General features: G+C 37.9%; 1 pseudogene; it reads left to right on the forward strand.

Annotated features, from left to right (window-relative positions):
- Positions 1-12,277: 12,277 nt before the first annotated feature.
- Positions 12,278-20,697, forward strand: LOC112393874 (fascin pseudogene; annotated as a pseudogene).
- Positions 20,698-21,918: the final 1,221 nt, after the last annotated feature.

Here is a 21,918-nt window from a genome sequence, read left to right on the forward strand (position 1 = left end):
GAGCTTAAGAAGTTTTTTGTTTTAAATTTTCTTTAAAATAATAAAGACATTCTCTTGCTACTCGTATTGTCATGAAGGAGCAGGGATATTGTATTTTTTACTGCCACCAAGTTTGATTAACAGATATTTTTAGAAATGATTTTACTAGAATAAGTAGGTAAATCCAAAAAAGAAATATAAGCATTAGGAGTTTTAAGGTTTTAAGAAAGTGTGAGGTCTGGTCAATGGAAGCAGATATTAAGTAGGTAAGTGTGTTGAAAATTTTCTAGATTTAATATGGAAGATTTGTTTTCTTTGCACATGATTTTACAGCAAATGTATATACTGGGTGCTATTAGAGAATCAATCTGATAAATTATTAATGTTATTTACTTGTATAGCCCATATTGAGTGCATTTGCATATTTTCTTCAGCAAATGTGCCTTTACAAGTAACTTCCACACTTTCCTCAAAACGAGTGTGTGCTGGGGTCCTGGCCAATCATATTCCTAGTGTGTACAGTGGGGGTAAAATTTGAAGTGAAGAAAACAAAAGAATGGTTCTAATATCTCCTGAGCAAAATCTCTGTATTGTCACACTACCATTATGAGATAACTTATTTTCCCACTATATATGTGAGAATGCTACTTCTGTAGTTTATAGATTCAAAGGTAAAGTTGCAAGCCCCAAGTCACATAGAGAGTAAACAGCATAATCATACATTCTCCAGCTCTGTGCTGCCCATAGAAAATTCCTGTGACACAAAAACAAGCTAAGCAACCTATTGATATATATTAGAAGATAAATCTGTTACCATTCTATTAAAAATGACATTTTATTTGTTGTTTTAAATTTTCTGCACCACTTTTCCCTTCACTTACATACATGATTGAAATCTAACGCTGTAATCGTTCTTAAAAACAAGCAAACAAGGCTTCCCTGGTGGCGCAGTGGTTGAGAGTCCTCCTGCCGATGCAGGGGACTCAGGTTCGTGCTCCGGTCCGGGAAGATCCTACATGCCACGGAGCGGCTGGGCCCGTGAGCCATGGCCGCTGAGCCTACGCGTCCGGAGCCTGTGCTCCACAACGGGAGAGGCCACAGCAGTGAGAGGCCCGCGTACCACAAAAAAACAAGCAAACAATAAAGCACTTCTTTATTTCCTTTGCATGGATCATGCAGAGATTAAAGTTATAGTCACAAAATAGGCACTCTCTTGTACCTGAGATTTCAAAATCACTGTACAGAAAAGATGAATTCTGACACTCGTCCAATTAATTGTATAGTATGCAGCTATATTTCTTTGGGATTTTGCTTATAATTATCACTATATTTGGACTCCTTTACCATGTATTTGAGTTTTCAAAGATCCCCATGGTTCATGGATTAGGGTTTTTTTTTTTTTCCTTAGCATTGGACATATTACTTGCATACCTGTTATGGGTTGAACTGTGTCCTCAGAAAATTCATATGTTGAAGTCCTAACCCCTTTAGCACCTCAAAATGTAAGTTTATTTAGAAATAGTGTTTATGCAGATGTAATTAGTTAAGTTGAGGTCACACTGCAGTAGGGTGGGCTCTTAAGCCAATGTGTCCTTAAAAAAAGGGGAAATCTGGACACAGATACACACACAGGAAAAACAGTATGTGAATATAAAGACAGAGATCTTGCTGACTCATTTATAAGCCAAAGAATGACAAAGGTGCCAAAAGTGTCAGCACACCACCTGAAGCTAGAAGAGAGGCTTGGAACAGATTCTCAGTCACAGCCCTCAGAAGGAACCAACCCTGCCACCACTTTTACCTTGGACTTTTAGCCTTAAGAACTATGAGACAATAAATTTGTATTGTTTAAGCCATCCAGTTTCTAGTATTTTGTCATGGCATCCCTGAAAAACTAACATGATTTCCAAATAATTATTTTTCTTAGGAATTCACATTCTAAAAAAATGCATTAATCTCTTCAAATCATAAAGGCACACCCAGAAATATTCTCTAAATAAAATGTCCTCAGTTTGACACTATGTAAAAATTTGGTAATAAGTATAAAAGTTTACACAGAGGATATAGAGTCACTCTTATTAATCTCAGTTTTCTCCTCCCCACTATCCTGACCAAGAAATAAACACCAACTGTTGATATAGAATGATCGCCATGAAAATGTCTCATGAACCTTCCTCATACCTTAAACTGAAGTGCCTCCCCGAAATCTATTGAGAATCTCACTACCTGACTTTTCCCTCTGCATGGGAAGGGGTGGGTAAAAATGATTCTTGTCCTGTGTTCAAAATAATGGTCCTAATATTCAGAGGTTATCATGACAATAACCCTGTCGTAGATAAATTCACCTAGAACTTATTCTGAATTTTATCTCAGGAAAAGAAAGGACTCTATAATATTTAGAGCTACCTAATAATGGATCTTTCTTCCCGGAAAAGCACAGGAACTGTTTCAGTAAAGGGATGTTGTACAGGAACTCAAACCCACTGGGGGACTTTGGATTAGCTGACAACTAACTCTCCACCAGGTCTAAGTTTTATAGTTTCATGAAGCAAATTTAAGTAGTACTGTGCTTTTTAGGGAGAGGGGTTTATTATGTTTCTAAAGGACAGAAGTTTCCTGTGAAAGTATGCCAATTTTCAGTATCCTACTTAATTTACTGCAAAAAGGGCATTTAATTAGTGTTTACTACCACTAACAGTAATAACATTAACAGCATAAACAACAACACAAGCCTCAGTTGCTACCTAGCCTGTCTCTCACTGAAAATAATGAAAATTTCATCCATGACTAAAAAGCTATGGAAGAAAGGATGTTTGGGTCATAAACCTGAGGAAAGTCTAGGAAACCACAGAGGTATAATGAAACTGCACTACAGGAGATGAGCTATCAAGGTAATAGTCATTAAACTGTAAGTTCCTATAAAGCAAACACAACAAATTAGATGGCCAAAGTCAATTGTAAATAGAAAACCAGTGCTTATTTTATTTTAAAGTATAGACTACAATTTCTAGAAATTACAATATTCAGTTTGGGAGGAAAAGAACCTCATACATAGATGATGAAATGAGCTTTAACAATTAATCTCTCAGTATATTTTCTTTATTTGTAGTTGTGGTTATAAAAAAAATAACAACACATAACATGAGATTTACCCTCTGATCAAAATTTTTAGTGTGCAGACCAGTATTGTTAACTATAAGCACAATATTGTACATCAGATCTCTAGACCTTTTCTATCTTGCATACGTGAGATTTCATACCCATTGATAGCAACTACTTATTTCCCCTCCAACCCCTGGCCCCAGGAACCACAATACTACTTTCTGCTTCTATGAGCATGACTACTTTAGAGATCTCATAAGAGGAGTCAGACAGTATTGTCCTTCTGTGACAAGCTTACTTCACTTTGCATAATTTCCTCATGCTTCACCCATGTTGTTGCATATGATAGGATTTCATTATTTTTTAAGGCTGAAAAATATTCCATTGTATGTACCTACCATATTTCCTTTATCTCTTCATCCACTGATGGACATGTAGATTGTTTCCACATCTTGGCTATTGTGAATAATGCAGCAATGCATATGATAGTAAAAATATCTTTTTGAGATTTTGATTTCAATTTGTTTAGATAGATACCCAGAGGAAGGATTGCTGGATTGCGTGATAGCTCTATATTTTTTTTTTTTTTGAGGAAGCTCCATACTATTTTCCATAATGGCTGCATTATTTTATTTTCCCACCAACAGTGCACAAGGGCTTCAATTTTTCCACATGCTTGTCAACACTTGTTATTTTTTGTTTGTTTGTTTGTTTTGATAATGACCATCCTACCAGGTATGAGATGATATCGCATTGTGGTTTTGATTTGAATTTCCCTGATGTTGAGCAAACTTTCAAAAACCTGTGGGCTATTCATATGTCTTCTATGGAAGAAATGTCTATTCAGTTCCTTTCTCCATATTTTAATCAGGTTATTATTATTATTATTATTATTGCTATCGACTTGTAGAAGTTCCTTATATATTTTAGGTATTAAGCCTTTATCAGATACATGGTTTGCAACTATTTTCTCCCCATTCTGTAGGTTGCTTTTTCACTTTGTTGATTGTTTATATGGATGTAGTCCCACTTGTTTATCATTGCTTTTGAGTCTGTTTTATACAGCATATGTTTTTCTCTTTAATTCATTCAGCTTTGTCTTTTGAATGAGAATTTAATCCATTTATATTTAAAGTAATTATTGATAGAGAAGGATTATGGTCACCTTGTTAATTATTCTCTGTCTTGTGGCATTTATGCTTCTTTTGCTCTCTTCCTTTGTAGTGAAAATGATTTGATTTCTTCCTCTTTTTTGTGTATATATTCTACAAGTATTTTCTTTATGGTTACCATGAGGCTTACATAAAACACCTTATAGTTGTAAAAATTTATTTTCAGCTGGTAACACCTGAATTTCAATCACATAAAAAAATTTGACACTTCTCTCTTTGACACACACGTTACTGATATCACAAATTGTATCTTTTTTTTTTTTTTTTTTTTTTTTTATTCTAATAACAAATTTTTTTTTTTTTTTTTTTTTTTTTTTTTTTGCGGTACGCGGGCCTCTCACTGTTGTGGCCTCTCCCGTTGCGGAGCACAGGCTCCGGACGCGCAGGCTCAGCGGCCATGGCTCACGGGCCCAGCCGCTCTGCAGCATGTGGGATCTTCCCGGACCGGGGCACGAACCCGTGTCCCCTGCATCAGCAGGCGGACTCTCAACCACTGCGCCACCAGGGAAGCCCACAAATTGTATCTTTTTATATTGTATACCCTTTACCATATTTTTATAGTTATAATTATTCATATACTTTTGTCTTTTAACTTCTAGACCAAAATTGACAGTGATTTACATGCTACTGGTACAACATTACAGTATTCTGTATTTTCTATGCTTACCTTTACCAGCATTTATACTTTCATATGCATTCATGCTGCTGATGCTTTCATTCAGCATCTTTTTATTTAATTTCATTTCAACTTGAAGGACTCCCTTTAGAATTTCTTATAAGTCTGGCCTAGTAGTGATGGATTACCTTAGCTCTTTCTTACCTGAGAAAGTTTTAATTTCTCTTTCATTTATGAAGGATAGTTTTGTCAGATATACTATTCTTGATTGGCAGATTCTTTTCAGCACTTTGAATACATCCTCTCATTCCCTTCTGGCCTGAAAAGTTTCTTCTGAGAAATCCACTGATAGTCCTATGATGATTCTGTTGTCTATAGCAAGGCACTTTTTATTTCCTGCATTCAAAATTCTCTCTGTTTTTTATTTTGACACTTTGATTACAATGGATCTTCATGTGGACATCTTCAGTTTTCTCTTATTTGGAAATGTTGGGCCTCTTGAATCTGGATAGCTATTTCCTTCCTCAGATTTAAGAAATTTCAACCATTATTTTAAAACATAACCTTTTTGTCTTCTAGAATTACTATAATGCATATATTGCTCTGTTTGATGGTTTCCCATAAGTCCTTTAAATTCACTTTTATTTATTTATTTCTGTTTTGTTAGTCTGACTGGTAATTTCAAATAACCCATCTTTGAATTCAAAAATTCTTTTCTGCTTAATCAAGACTGTTTTTGAACCTCTCTAGTGAATTATTCAGTTCAGTTATTGTATTCTTCAGACCAAATTTTCTGTTTATTTTTAATATATTTTTTCTCTTTGTCAAAATGCTGATTTTGTTCCTTCTTCATTTCCTGAACCACCTTTAAGATGGTTATTTTGAATTCTTTGTCAAGTAGTTCATATCTCTATTTCTTTAGCATTGATTTCTGGAGGTTTATTTTGTTCCTTGTTTGGACCATGCTTTCCTATTTCTTTGTGTTCCTTGAATCTTTATGTGGGTGTCTGTGCATTTGATAAAAGAACCTTTTCTTGTCTTTAAAGACTGGCTTCATACAGAGAGGGACCTTCACCAATCACCCTGGCGAGAGATTCTGGGGGCCCCTCCAGCATTTTCTGTGGATGTGTCTTCTCTGGACTTGCGCATGTAAATTCCTAGAGGGATGTCCCAGTTTTGCTTTTCAGACATTTGTAATCTCTTGCGCCCTCTGGTGCCTGTCTTCTGTCAGTGCTTCAAGATAGGCAATACAGAGACCAGTCCCTCAGGAAACCCCTCAAAAAGCTAGAAAATTGGATGGGTGTTCCATTTCTTTCTTTCCTCAGGGAGAAACTTGAATTTGGTAGCTTTCACCTGTTTATTTTGCACTGAGCTTGGGGCAGAGGCTACAGCCATTAGTAAATACTAGTTACTATTATCAACTTTTTTCTTAGCAGGAGGTTCCTCTAAAAATTGAAAGTAGAGCTACCATACAATCCAGCAATCCCACTTCTGGGTATATCCAAAGGAAATGAAAACAGGATATCAAAGGGATATCTGCGTCTCCATGTTCTTTGCAGCATTATTTGCAAACACCAAGATAAAGAAATAATCTAAGTGTCCATTCCAAGATGAACGAGTAAGGAAAATGTAATGTGTATATATAATATATGAGATATAATATATCATGTACATTATATTACATATATGGAATACTATTCAGCCTTTACAAAAGAAGGAAATCCTGCCATTTGTGACAGCATGGATGGGCCTTGAGGGCATTAGACTAAGTGAGATAAACCAGACAAAGGAAAACAAATTCTGAATGGAACTGCTTATAAGTGGTATCTTGAAAAAAAAAGTCAAACTCAAAAACAGAGAATAAAAGAGTGGTTTCCAGGAGTTGGGAGTGAGGGAAACTTTCAGCTATAAAATTAATAAGATCTGAGAACCTCATATAAATTGGTGACTATAACTGATAACACTGTACTGTATATTGAAATTTGCTGAGAGAGTAGAACTTAAATGTTCTCAACAAAAATATTAAAATTAAATTAATAAACTTATGCAAGGTTATGGCTTCTGTACTAAAAATAACTATATGGGGGAATCGTTTCATAATGTACACATATATTAAATCACCCCAATATACAGTTTAAATACCTTTCAATTTTACATATCAATTATACCACAGTGAAGCTGAATTATTTTTAAAAGTCAGAGATCATAGAATCAGATAAAACTTTTAAAAAAGATCCAATTATATGCTGTCTACTAGATACCCATTTTGTATATAAGGACAAAGACAGGTTAAAGCCAAAAGAATAGAAAATTATATACCATGCAAACACTTACCAAAAGAAAGTTTGAGTGTCTATATTTTTATCAGAAAATATAGGCATTAGAAAAAAGCTATTAACAGTGATAAAGAGGCTTGTTACATGGTGATTAAGGGAATGTTATCAAGATAAAATAGTAATCCTAAATATTTGTGGACCTTCCAAATAAATGAAACAACAACAAATAGAACTGAGAGGTGAAACAGACAAACGGAACAATTATATTTGGAGGCTTCAAAACTCTTCTATCACTAATTGATAGAGCACTAAATCAGTAAGGACACAGATGACCTGAAAGTACTATCAATCAGCTGAACCCATTGATATTTATAGAATATTTCATTCATGTGCAACAGAATACATTCTTTTCAAATGTCCATAAGGTGGACACACAGACCATATTCTGCTTAACGAAGCATACATTGTAGGTCTAAAAGTTTAAAATAATTGAAATTATTCAAATGCATTTTCTACCATACTGGAATTATTCAAATGCATTTTCTACCATACTGGAATTAAATGAGAAATATGTGACACAGAGAAAGAGAGAGAGAGAGACTGCTATGACCTACTGATAAATAATATGATAGAGACAATAAATGGATTGGAGTTCACAGAAACGTGTGAATAATGAGGGTTGAAGCTGTTGAAAAAGGATTTTGAGGAAAGAAGATTTAATCCGATCTTGTTAAATTTGCATATTTTGCATGAAATGCAAAGGGGGTGATTACCAAGAAAGGTGATGGAACACTTTAAGAATTGGGCAAGAGAATGGTGCTCAATTGGTCTATTACTTTCAAGCTAAGAGCAACAGTGGGATCTTCCCGGACCGGGGCACGAACCCGTGTCCCCTGCATCAGCAGGCGGACTCTCAACCACTGCGCCACCAGGGAAGCCCACAAATTGTATCTTTTTATATTGTATACCCTTTACCATATTTTTATAGTTATAATTATTCATATACTTTTGTCTTTTAACTTCTAGACCAAAATTGACAGTGATTTACATGCTACTGGTACAACATTACAGTATTCTGTATTTTCTATGCTTACCTTTACCAGCATTTATACTTTCATATGCATTCATGCTGCTGATGCTTTCATTCAGCATCTTTTTATTTAATTTCATTTCAACTTGAAGGACTCCCTTTAGAATTTCTTATAAGTCTGGCCTAGTAGTGATGGATTACCTTAGCTCTTTCTTACCTGAGAAAGTTTTAATTTCTCTTTCATTTATGAAGGATAGTTTTGTCAGATATACTATTCTTGATTGGCAGATTCTTTTCAGCACTTTGAATACATCCTCTCATTCCCTTCTGGCCTGAAAAGTTTCTTCTGAGAAATCCACTGATAGTCCTATGATGATTCTGTTGTCTATAGCAAGGCACTTTTTATTTCCTGCATTCAAAATTCTCTCTGTTTTTTATTTTGACACTTTGATTACAATGGATCTTCATGTGGACATCTTCAGTTTTCTCTTATTTGGAAATGTTGGGCCTCTTGAATCTGGATAGCTATTTCCTTCCTCAGATTTAAGAAATTTCAACCATTATTTTAAAACATAACCTTTTTGTCTTCTAGAATTACTATAATGCATATATTGCTCTGTTTGATGGTTTCCCATAAGTCCTTTAAATTCACTTTTATTTATTTATTTCTGTTTTGTTAGTCTGACTGGTAATTTCAAATAACCCATCTTTGAATTCAAAAATTCTTTTCTGCTTAATCAAGACTGTTTTTGAACCTCTCTAGTGAATTATTCAGTTCAGTTATTGTATTCTTCAGACCAAATTTTCTGTTTATTTTTAATATATTTTTTCTCTTTGTCAAAATGCTGATTTTGTTCCTTCTTCATTTCCTGAACCACCTTTAAGATGGTTATTTTGAATTCTTTGTCAAGTAGTTCATATCTCTATTTCTTTAGCATTGATTTCTGGAGGTTTATTTTGTTCCTTGTTTGGACCATGCTTTCCTATTTCTTTGTGTTCCTTGAATCTTTATGTGGGTGTCTGTGCATTTGATAAAAGAACCTTTTCTTGTCTTTAAAGACTGGCTTCATACAGAGAGGGACCTTCACCAATCACCCTGGCGAGAGATTCTGGGGGCCCCTCCAGCATTTTCTGTGGATGTGTCTTCTCTGGACTTGCGCATGTAAATTCCTAGAGGGATGTCCCAGTTTTGCTTTTCAGACATTTGTAATCTCTTGCGCCCTCTGGTGCCTGTCTTCTGTCAGTGCTTCAAGATAGGCAATACAGAGACCAGTCCCTCAGGAAACCCCTCAAAAAGCTAGAAAATTGGATGGGTGTTCCATTTCTTTCTTTCCTCAGGGAGAAACTTGAATTTGGTAGCTTTCACCTGTTTATTTTGCACTGAGCTTGGGGCAGAGGCTACAGCCATTAGTAAATACTAGTTACTATTATCAACTTTTTTCTTAGCAGGAGGTTCCTCTAAAAATTGAAAGTAGAGCTACCATACAATCCAGCAATCCCACTTCTGGGTATATCCAAAGGAAATGAAAACAGGATATCAAAGGGATATCTGCGTCTCCATGTTCTTTGCAGCATTATTTGCAAACACCAAGATAAAGAAATAATCTAAGTGTCCATTCCAAGATGAACGAGTAAGGAAAATGTAATGTGTATATATAATATATGAGATATAATATATCATGTACATTATATTACATATATGGAATACTATTCAGCCTTTACAAAAGAAGGAAATCCTGCCATTTGTGACAGCATGGATGGGCCTTGAGGGCATTAGACTAAGTGAGATAAACCAGACAAAGGAAAACAAATTCTGAATGGAACTGCTTATAAGTGGTATCTTGAAAAAAAAAGTCAAACTCAAAAACAGAGAATAAAAGAGTGGTTTCCAGGAGTTGGGAGTGAGGGAAACTTTCAGCTATAAAATTAATAAGATCTGAGAACCTCATATAAATTGGTGACTATAACTGATAACACTGTACTGTATATTGAAATTTGCTGAGAGAGTAGAACTTAAATGTTCTCAACAAAAATATTAAAATTAAATTAATAAACTTATGCAAGGTTATGGCTTCTGTACTAAAAATAACTATATGGGGGAATCGTTTCATAATGTACACATATATTAAATCACCCCAATATACAGTTTAAATACCTTTCAATTTTACATATCAATTATACCACAGTGAAGCTGAATTATTTTTAAAAGTCAGAGATCATAGAATCAGATAAAACTTTTAAAAAAGATCCAATTATATGCTGTCTACTAGATACCCATTTTGTATATAAGGACAAAGACAGGTTAAAGCCAAAAGAATAGAAAATTATATACCATGCAAACACTTACCAAAAGAAAGTTTGAGTGTCTATATTTTTATCAGAAAATATAGGCATTAGAAAAAAGCTATTAACAGTGATAAAGAGGCTTGTTACATGGTGATTAAGGGAATGTTATCAAGATAAAATAGTAATCCTAAATATTTGTGGACCTTCCAAATAAATGAAACAACAACAAATAGAACTGAGAGGTGAAACAGACAAACGGAACAATTATATTTGGAGGCTTCAAAACTCTTCTATCACTAATTGATAGAGCACTAAATCAGTAAGGACACAGATGACCTGAAAGTACTATCAATCAGCTGAACCCATTGATATTTATAGAATATTTCATTCATGTGCAACAGAATACATTCTTTTCAAATGTCCATAAGGTGGACACACAGACCATATTCTGCTTAACGAAGCATACATTGTAGGTCTAAAAGTTTAAAATAATTGAAATTATTCAAATGCATTTTCTACCATACTGGAATTATTCAAATGCATTTTCTACCATACTGGAATTAAATGAGAAATATGTGACACAGAGAAAGAGAGAGAGAGAGACTGCTATGACCTACTGATAAATAATATGATAGAGACAATAAATGGATTGGAGTTCACAGAAACGTGTGAATAATGAGGGTTGAAGCTGTTGAAAAAGGATTTTGAGGAAAGAAGATTTAATCCGATCTTGTTAAATTTGCATATTTTGCATGAAATGCAAAGGGGGTGATTACCAAGAAAGGTGATGGAACACTTTAAGAATTGGGCAAGAGAATGGTGCTCAATTGGTCTATTACTTTCAAGCTAAGAGCAACAAATTTAACCCAGTATGAACATCTTACAGTACATCTCCTCAACACTTATATTTTAACCTTCAAGTTGTAAACTGATAACCCAAAGAAGACCTAATGCCTAAATGGTCTTAACCTTCAGCTTTTAGAGACAAAAAATTAAATAAAAATGATTTAAAGAAAATTAAATAAAACTTTAATAAATTAAATAAAATGTAATTAGTTGCCAATATTTTAAACCTGGAATATTTTACATTAAAAATCCATATCTTTTCAGTTTTTCTATTAAAATTAAAAAAATCTGTTTTTGCCAACCCATCATTCTAACATGGCAACAATTATGTGGAGTTGAACATCAGAAGCTACTTTCTCAGACTGATTACACAAGTCCTTTACATATATTCTTTATGAATAGTCCTTTTCTATATTCCAACATCTAGCTGGTTTGCCTTTAGAAATTTCCTTAGCCATAAGGATATTTGAGATTTTAACCTCTATTCTCAACAGGTCAGAACATTCTGTTCTGAATACGAACATTGATGACTTATCCCTTTGCTCATGCAATTTGGTTCTTGGAGTTTCTTTCCCTTATCTCTCTTGGGTGAACTTATTCTAGTCATCAAAAACCCAGTTAAAAGGCTTTGTCTTCTGTGACTAACTTTAATGCTCATGCAAAATAAAATATCTCTTTCTTTGTGTTTTATAACACTTTCTACATTTTTTCATTAGAGCCATGACCACAATAGCTGTTCACACACCTCTCTCCCATGCTGTGTAATATAAAATCTATCAGATTAGGATTTACTTGTATGATCCTTCTATTCCAAAATCAACACCCTGCTTGGTACATGGTAGGCACTTTGAATCCCAGTCTATGCCAAGAGAGGCCATGTGTGATCCTGGATTTTAGGGGTTAAAAAGTCAGGGGATGAGAATTCTCATTTCTGGGGCCAACCCAGGGTATAATTTGGTATGTACTGATAATGGCTGTGGCTTGTGCAGAATTGGAGAATGGCACCAACACGTGTAGCATAATGGGATTTGATACTACAGCAAGGTTATCAGCATCCTGTCTCAGATATCAGGAAGTGTCTCGACTAGAAGGTACAGAGACTACAGGGCCAGCACATCAACTGTTATGACTGACTCACTACTGAAGTCAGGGCCCTGTTTCTGGTAACATCTTCCCCTAGGACAAATAAGAGAAGAAAAAAGTGGTAAATGCTACACAAAAGGAGAGAGAACACTTTCCTATGCACACGTGGGGACAAACCCTGGCGATATCCATAAATAAAGGCTTATCCATAATATGGATAAAGGATATCCATAAATAAACAGCTGCTTCTACACAGCAGGTGAGAGGGGAACCACATAAAGACTATATGCATTGTTACTGTGCCATAAATACATGTGTAGATATATACAAACAATAGGCAAATATTCACATGTATATTTATATATATGCATATGTACACAAAAATGTATGTATGTGTGTATGTGTATAGTTATTTTGTTAGTTAAAATTTTTCCAGTGTGCAAAGAAAATATATACAGCATGAGCAGGACACTTCTGCAGGAAAAGTGCAGAAGTTTTAGTGTTATTTCCTACTGTGGAAGACAAGATGCCATCATGAATAGAAGAGGCAGTTTCACATATATTCACTAGAGAAAGGATTGTTGTTTTAACAGTAGTTTTTCAGTCATATATAACACATCTTAATTTATATCAAGATGTCATATAAACGGAAGAATCTGTCTCTAGAAGTTTGTAAAGAAACTTCTCATCTGTAAACCAACAATTGTGATTTCTTCAAAGTACAGAAAAAAGTTTAATTCTCAGGTTAAAAAAGAAACTTTCAGGCATTTTAATTTAGTTAATATTCAGTAAGCTAAATAACAGCAGGTGAGAGGAGAGCCACATAATTTTATATTTAAATATAAATATTATATTTATATTAGGAGAAATCAAAGTAAAAAATCCATGAAATTAAAAAGCAAAATTAAAGTGGAACAATTATAAATATATATATAATTTATATGTATATGTTTGTATAGATATATATGCATTATATTTATGAAGATGCAGATGAAAGGATCTGATTGTGAGGGTATTGTTAAATATATAAAAGATAATGGGGAACTCTATAAGAAAAGATTTCTGAGGATGTATGAGGGAATGGCCTCCAATACATATGCTTCAGCAGAGGAAGGCAGGACAAAATAGAGGCAGGTGTAAGTAGTTTTTTATGCATGGAAGTGGGAAATTGAGGAAGAGATCATCATGTTTTCTCTGTGAAGTAAGAGATAAAATGGTTTGTCTGTGGAAGTCTGGGAAGCATTGCTGAGTTCCAGTTTTGAAAAATGTGGGAAAGAACCAACACTTTCAATACAGTAAAGAAATCATCAGGAAGAAACTTGGAGTAAGATTTAATGCAATTTTTTATGACTGGAAAGGGATGCTGATAACAGAACTGAGATGCCTAAAGGATCATATGAATTTAGAAAGGCGATGAATTGCAACTTTCACTGAGACCCAGAAACAACCATAGCTAGGAAAGCAGGTTGTAATCCAAGAGAGTGATACCTGAATTTGTGATTACATAGTAGAAATAATCTACATTTAAATAAAATTCAGAATGTGAGAAATAGGGGGCTAAGGAAAAAGTCTTAGAGATGAGGACATTAAGGATAGAGAGTCCATGGTTACACTGGTATTACCAAGGATGATAAAGGCAGGATTTGGGTGGGGAAAGGTTAATGAGACAGTCACCAAAAGCTTTGGTAAACAACAGGGAGTGTACTATATGTTTCTGTTGATGATGGCAATAACAAAGTGGTGAGTAATGTATAGTGAAGTGTCATGGATCTCAAACAAGTTGAAGGGTGTGGGTGTGCGTGTGTGTGCTAGTTTTACAAGAGAGTAGAGGACTTATTACTAGCATTACTACAGGAGAGTATAGAGTACAGTAATACTACTTCACTATCCAGGGGTACAGATGTGGGAAAATAAGCAGCTAGCATTTAAGGGGGCAGGTTAAAGTGGTATCTTCTGCTGAGAGTCAAATTTCACTTATGGCAAAGAAATGAAGATGCTAATGATAGGGCTTTTTTGATGATTCTAGATTGATAGTTTTAGAGATTATGGTGGGAAAATTTTGGAGGTAAAGGTGTGGTAGAGAGCTGAGTCCAGGAAACACTGGGGAGAACAATGTACAGTACAGGATAAAAAAAACACTAAGCCTTGCACATGAGGCATTGATCAATTTAAACAGAAAAGAGACCAGTGATGAATGGAGAACCCCTTTGAGCATGGTGTTATTAAGTGTAGGGACCTGATAGTTTGACTTTTTCAACAGGAATGACTATAGTCCCAATAGGTTCCAACTCTGTCTATATGACATACATTTGGGATGAAGGTAGTTAGAGAAACCACCACCATAATAAATTAATACATTGCCATTTTATTTATATATTAGCCCTCCGTAAGTCTTTTTAGTGTGAATCATTGTAAGAGCATAATAAGTTTTATTATATTAATATCATTGATTTTCTGCATCTGCAAATCTAATGTCCGGTCTTTAAATCAGTATCTTTTCATCAAGGTCATTACATTTATAGGAGGCAGAGACTTGCAGCCAGAGAGTTTACTTTGGGAAAAAATTACATTATCATACCTTTTCAAGCACAACACATATGTACACAGATTTTTACCGTATATGAAGAAAAAAATCAACCCATTAATCAGTATCACAATGAGACAGGCTATCCCCACTCTTGACCAAAAGCTTATATCTTAATTTTCTGAACTGTTAAAAAACATTCATACAATTGCCTATCTTTCACACAACTATATATCCTGCCAACTATCATTCATCTTTCTAAAGTAGAACTCAATTATAAGAGACCTTTGGAAAATGGGGGAAAAAGTGACTACTTGATTTCTTTGACTGCTCCTTTTTTTCACTATGCCAACATGCATTTTTCTAGACCACTTTCTATATACTAGAAATCGTGTTAGGTCAAACCTCTGACCTTGAAGAGTTCATGAGTTTATGGTGTTCAATTCCCTCAACCTTCTGGCGATCCTACAGTTGACACACTTCAGTTTCTGATTTCATGTTGAATATTGATTTTCCAACATTTTCAACAAAGAAAGGTCATCCTAGCAAAAGGTCCTTTACTTTGGTAACAATTTAATTTTTTTTTTCAAACACAAATGCTAAAACCCATGGCCTTCATTCAAATAAGCTTTCATTTAAACAGATTTTCTTCTTTTCTCAGACTTGAATTTAGCTTGTGACTTGACAGTTGAACAGCTGTTGACTTAAATTTCCATAAGACTGTATGTTTTGAAAAAGAAGATTAAAATACCTCACTTTTCTATTCAGGTCCAACAAAAACAAGGGCAGTTAAACCTAAACTATTTGGCTAAGAGAAAGAAGATAGAATTCTTTTCTTTTGCATTGTATCCTTTCATATCACTCTCCCATATCCCCTCAACCAGGATACACACACACACACAAAGATACCACCTGTTCTTAAAAGGAGCCCAAACTTGATTTTTCATGGAGATTTGTAGAAACACATGTAATGAAAATAGTACTGTTTATTTGACATCAAAGACCTTCTATTTCTGTCTATCTTTGTCAGGAGCTTTTAAAGCAATCTTGATAGCTGGCTTTATTGGATAAAATATTAAAACCTCCACAAAAGAAAGAAAAAAAATAGAAATACTCAGGCACTTTAATTAAAACTTTGGAATAGAGATCCAGGATATTTTAGGTTAAATTCAGACACTCTAGCAGAACTTGTATGTACACATTCTTATTTGAACCACTCATTCGGTGCTCTTTCCTTTGTTTAAGCCTGGTGTTAATTCAAGTGGAAGAGTCGGAAGACTTTGCCTTCAGTATTTTTAAATAAAATAACCCTCTTGAAATGTATGTAACATTATAAAATCAGTGAATGCTACTTTTTTGGCAATCTGTTGAAAGGGAAATAATAAAAGTGGGTAAGACACTTTTCTCTGATTTCACTGTATATGTAACCACGGTCCCCCCCATTCTGTTTTCATGTAGATGCAAAACAAAAAACAAGTGTACAGTTATCTTGGATCTTAAACTAGAGAAGAATTCATGTAGTTATTTAAGGATAATGAGCTACATCAACAGTATCAGTCTGGCCAACTATGTAGCAGGCTTAATCAAGCAAAGCTGAGTCAGGTACAATATTGAGTTCGGTAGGCCACACATGAAGGTTCAGGTAAGTTAACTAAACCATAGGGAGCTGCCATTTAAAAACTAGATCTTCAGGGCTTCCCTGGTGGCGCAGTTGTTGTGAGTCTGCTTGCTGATGCAGGGGACACAGGTTCGTGCCCCGGTCCAGGAAGATCCCACATGCCGCGGAGCGGCTGGGCCCGTGAGACATGGCCGCTGAGCCTGCGCGTCCAGAGCCTGTGCTCTGCAATGGGAGAGGCCACAGCAGTGAGAGGCCCGTGTACCGCAAAAATAAATAAATAAATAAAATAAAATAATAGAACTTCGAAGTTCTATACATATTTTATTAGATTTCACATTGTAAAAACATCCCATGTGTAAAATAGTGTTACATGTTCTCCAGAAAAAAAGCATTTAATGAACGTGAATTTTTATTAAACAATTTGGAATACAATTCTGATCATCAATATGACTGAAATTCTATGAGAATCCATCCACTCACTCAGCCAGTGTTTATTGAGCACTTGCTGGCTTCATTCAGCAAACATTCTTTGAGCACCTTCTCTATGACAAACATATTTGTAGATATTGAGGACACAAGAATGAAATGTCATGTCTCAGGTCTCAACAATATAGAGATGAATGACAGATTGCTTCTTCCTTTAAAGAGGTGTTGACAACTCCGAGAGAAGCAGGCATAACTAATTCTATGTCACAATAACATATAAAATAGGAATTACTAAAAAGGTTGTTAGTGCTAAGATAGAAATCAATTAATTGAGTAGGGGAAGGATCAGGGAAGATTTCCCAGCAGATTGATAATTGTCCACTAAGGACGAGGAGACATTCCCTAGGTATTGCAAAAGAAGGAGGAGTTCTCAAATCTATGAATGCTAAGGAAGATTTTATTTAGTTTTGACATATTTTTATTTGATCTGCTTTTTCACTTATTGTATACATACATTTCTATATAAGCTTATTGCCCTAAACCTCATCATTTCAATAGCCATATTGCATTTTAATGCATGAATAAAGCACAGATTAATAAACTGTTCACTTACTATTAGGTATCTGGTTGTTTCTAGTGTTTCATTAAATTGCCAGATATTTCAGAAAAAAATAAATTTTGAGAAATGGAAGTACATTCACAGGATTGACCCTATAGTTTTACAGATGTTAAGAGTTTCAAGATTTATCTCTGAGGAAACTGCAACAATTTATTTTAAATACTACCAGTGATATTTAAGTACACTTGATTTCCCAGAGTTTAAACAATTTTTTCTAGATCAACCATTAAATTTCAGCTTTACCAGGGCAAAGATTATTTCACTCATTAATATATACCTAGGACTTAGCATAGTGCCTGATATAAACACTCAGTATTGAGCTGCTAAATGGATGAATAAATGAATGAATGGGTGGACACCACCATCTTAACTTACCTCTGTTGATTTAGTAGGTGTGTTTCAGCATCATAGAGTTTGCTTATATTCACATGTTAATTTATTATTTTATCATCATATACTATCCACCAAGTACTACATTAATGTTATAGGTTTAAGCTGCACACAGTCTGGTTCTTAAACAGTAGACATACTACCTATTCTTCCCAGATGAAGCATGCCAGTCTGTTATTTGCACAACTCCAGGGACTGGTAATGACTATCTAAGCCTACTTTCTTCTTTGCCAGATATCTGCTTTTTCATCCAGCAGTGGCCATATCACCCATTTCTTACTATTGAGACTAAGATAAAGTTTTCTGAAAAAAACTTCTTGGAATTATTTTTCTTCTTTTGTTGGAAAAAAAAAAAGAAAGAAAGAAAACCACCTGAGGAAAAACCCATTTTTATCAGCATCTCCCATGATTATTTACTTTGAATACAGCCATGATGTCTGGAGGTGTTGCAGCCATCTGGAAACCACATTTCAATATGCCTACAGTCAAAAAAAGTAACCAGCTTCAGACAACAGAGTAGAAGAATGTCCTTGGTAAAATTATTGAGTTGTATCAACTCTAGATTGCCCATCTCCGGACTTCCTTTTATTTAAGATAATTAAACACTGCTATTGCTTAAGTCATTCTGGGTGGGGTTTTCTATTATTTGCATCTGAAAATATTCCTGGCACAATTTTACTATGGAACTTTATGAAGGATATACTTAAACCATCCATCATAGCTTTAACGTTCTCCTTTTTCTTATCACTGATCAAACCTCTTTTGATCTGGAATAAATATTACATTGTGTTTTTCTTTAATTCGACAAGTTGATTCTATTTAGGTATATCCCTTGCAGTTTATTTCAGCTTGTGGAATGAAGGAAGAGATTAATTAATTAATATTTAAACTCAGATTTAAAGCCCATGAAAACATACTGACTCATATTTCTGTACTCCTTTTTTTTTTTTTTGCGGTATGCAGGCCTCTCACTGTTGTGGCCTCTCCCGTTGCAGAGCTCAGGCTCCGGACGCACAGGCTCAGCGGCCATGGCTCACGGGCCCAGCCGCTCCACGGCATGTGGGATCTTCCCAGACCGGGGCACGAACCCGTGTCCCCTGCATCGGCAGGTGGACTCTCAACCACTGTGCCACCAGGGAAGTCCCTGTACTCCTTTTTGATCATTGTTGGAATTTATGTAGTCAATTTTTAGCTTTCTTTCCACTGGACATTTTTATTCTTTTTAATATTATGTCAAAAAATTGTGGTGATTGTAGAGCGCTGCTTAGGGTACGCACACGGCCGAGGTAGCTGACAAAGGAGCAGGGGGCTGCCGCAGGAACCTGCCACCGACCTCCCTGGCTGCACGGGCCTCGGGTTCGCAGCCACTTTGACTGCCAACTGCACGGCCGAGGCCCCGCAGATCGAGTTCGGTCTCATTAACTGCAGCAACGAGTACCTGACGGCCGAGACGTTCGGGTCCAAGGTGAACCAGCGGGCCAGCAGCCTGAAGAAGACGCGGATGCTGGTGCAGCTGCCCGATGAGCTGGGCAGCGGGCAGCTACCTGGCGGCAGAGAAGGATGGCAACGTAACCTGCGAATACGAGGTGCCCAGCACTTTTCCATCGTGGCGCATGACGAGGACGGCTGCAGGTCTCTTTAGTCCGAAGGACACCGGCTCTACTTTGGTGGCACTGAGGACTGCCTGTCGCGCTTCGCTCGGACTGCTTCGCCGGCTCAGAAGTGGAGCGTGCACATCGCCACGTACCCGCAGGTCAACAACTGCAGCGTGGCCCGCAAGAGCTACGCGCACCTGAGCGTGCGGCCGGCGGACAAGATCGCAGTGGACCGCGAAGTGCCCTGGGGCGTCAACTAGCTCATCACGCTGGCCTTCCAGGACCAGCGCTACAACTGGGACCCCAAGCCCGCCACCAGCTACACGCTCGAGTTCTGCTCCGGCAAGGTGGCTTTCCGCCACTGCGAGGCACCATTGGGGCAAGGGCACCAAAGTGGGGAAGGATGAGCTCTTCGCCCTGGAGCAGAGCTGTGCCCAGGTCATGCTACAGGGGGCCGACTAGAGGAACATGTCCACGAGCCAGGCTATGGACCTGCTGGCCAATCAGGACGAAGAGACCAACCAACAGAATTTCCAGCTGGAGATCGACCGCTATACCAAAAAGCGCGCCTTCCGCACCCACTCGGGCAACTACTGGTTGCTGACAGCCACCCGGGGTGTGCAGTCCACCTCCTCCACCAAGGACACTGGTTGCTACTTTGACATCGAGTGGCATGATCAGAGGATTATACTGCGTGTGTCCAATGGCAAGTTTGTGACAGCCAAGAAGAATGGCCACCTGGCTGCCTTGGTGGAGACAGCAGGGGACTCGGAGCTCTTCTTCATGAAACTGATCAACAGCCTCATGATCCTGTTCCGCGGGGACCACGGCTTCATTGGCTGCCACAAGGTCACGGGTATCCTGGATGCCAACCGCTCCAGCTAAGATGTCTTCCCGCTGGAGTTTGGAGACGGCGCCTACAACATCAAAGACTCCACGGACAAGTACTTGATGGTGGGCAATGCCTCCTGGGTCACCAGGAGCAGCGACACCCCTGTGGACTTCCTCTTCGAGTTCTGTGACAACAAGTTGGTCATCAAGGTGGGCAGGCACTACCTGAAGGAGAGTCACGCGGGGGCCCTGAGGGCCTGCGCTGACACCTTCGACCACATCACACACACTGTGGGAGTACTAGGTCCCGCCTCCTGCCTCCCCTTCTCCTCCCTGCCCAGACCCCTCCTGTTCACTGTTCTCCAGGTGGGCTCTGCTGCGGCCAGAGCCCCTTACCTTTCAAACTGGAAACCCAGAGAAAACAGTGCCCTCACCTGTTGTCCCATGTGGCCTCCCCCCGGGCCGGTCAGCGGCCCTGGCCCGGTCCTTGGAGGGATTTCAGTTCCCTCTGCCCTCTCTTCTCTGCCCTGAGAGAGGCTAGAACTTCTTTCTTCTGACCTCAGATGACTCTGAGACTTATTTCCCCGAAGAGGCCAAGGAGAAGTGGAGGGCTGGGCGGCCTTCCCGAGCCCTTTGGGAGTGGCAGGTGTGTAACTGGAATCCCCTGTCCCCTCCTGAGCGCCCCCCTTCCCCCAATTCCCAGGAGCCAAGCTCTTGCCCCAAGCCTGTGGGAGGTCCCCCTGGTGCACCATCCCTGCGGATGGACAGGAGGCGGCTGGCTCCTGCCGCTTGTGCATGGAGCAGGCCTGGTTTGGTGGCCGCTGGGGCCTAGCCGCTGCCCATCCTGCTGTGGTGCAGGGGCCACAGACTCGTTTCTTTCACTCTGACCTCGCTGGAAGAAGAAAAATGACCAAATCAGTGTTTTTTGGTTTTTGGGTTTTTTTAATGAAATGTTATTGCTGCAGCAGCCCCAGGCAAGCCTGGTTGTAGCCATGAGTGGTCTTCAAGGGGTCTTGTGGGGAGCTCTTGAGACGGCATCTCCGGGCCTCAGTGCCCTGCCTGCCCACTAGTGGTAGGGCAGGTGGGGCACCTCCCCAAATTCAGAGCCTGTCCCCACCTTACCAGGGGGCTCTCATTGGCCCCCTCTCTCCAGTGTGCCCTAGCCCCAGTCCTGTGTCCTCACCTGGTGGTGCAGGGCCCCTCACGGCCTCAGCCAGAGCCCCTGGTGTGATCAGTTCTCCCCTCCTGACTGGACTCCTGGTGTCAGGAGGATGAAGCTGGGCGTTGTGCTCAGCCCGGAGCCCTGTGGAAGCCACCTGGCCCCTGACCTGAGACCCGCCCCTGCCAGCTCCCCTCACCTCTGGTTAGTGTCTACCATATATCTCACTCTGAGTGTCTTGGTCTTTTATTTTTTGAAAGTGTCATTTGTAGAACTCTAAATGCCCATGATACATAGTAGCTTCAGACTGGAAAGAGCAAAATAAAATAACACAAGTCTGCAAAAAAAAAAAAAAAAAAAAAAAAA

This window comes from Neophocaena asiaeorientalis, unplaced genomic scaffold (assembly GCF_003031525.2).
Source record: "Neophocaena asiaeorientalis asiaeorientalis breed wild unplaced genomic scaffold, Neophocaena_asiaeorientalis_V1.1 scaffold152, whole genome shotgun sequence".
NCBI lineage: Eukaryota > Metazoa > Chordata > Mammalia > Artiodactyla > Phocoenidae > Neophocaena > Neophocaena asiaeorientalis.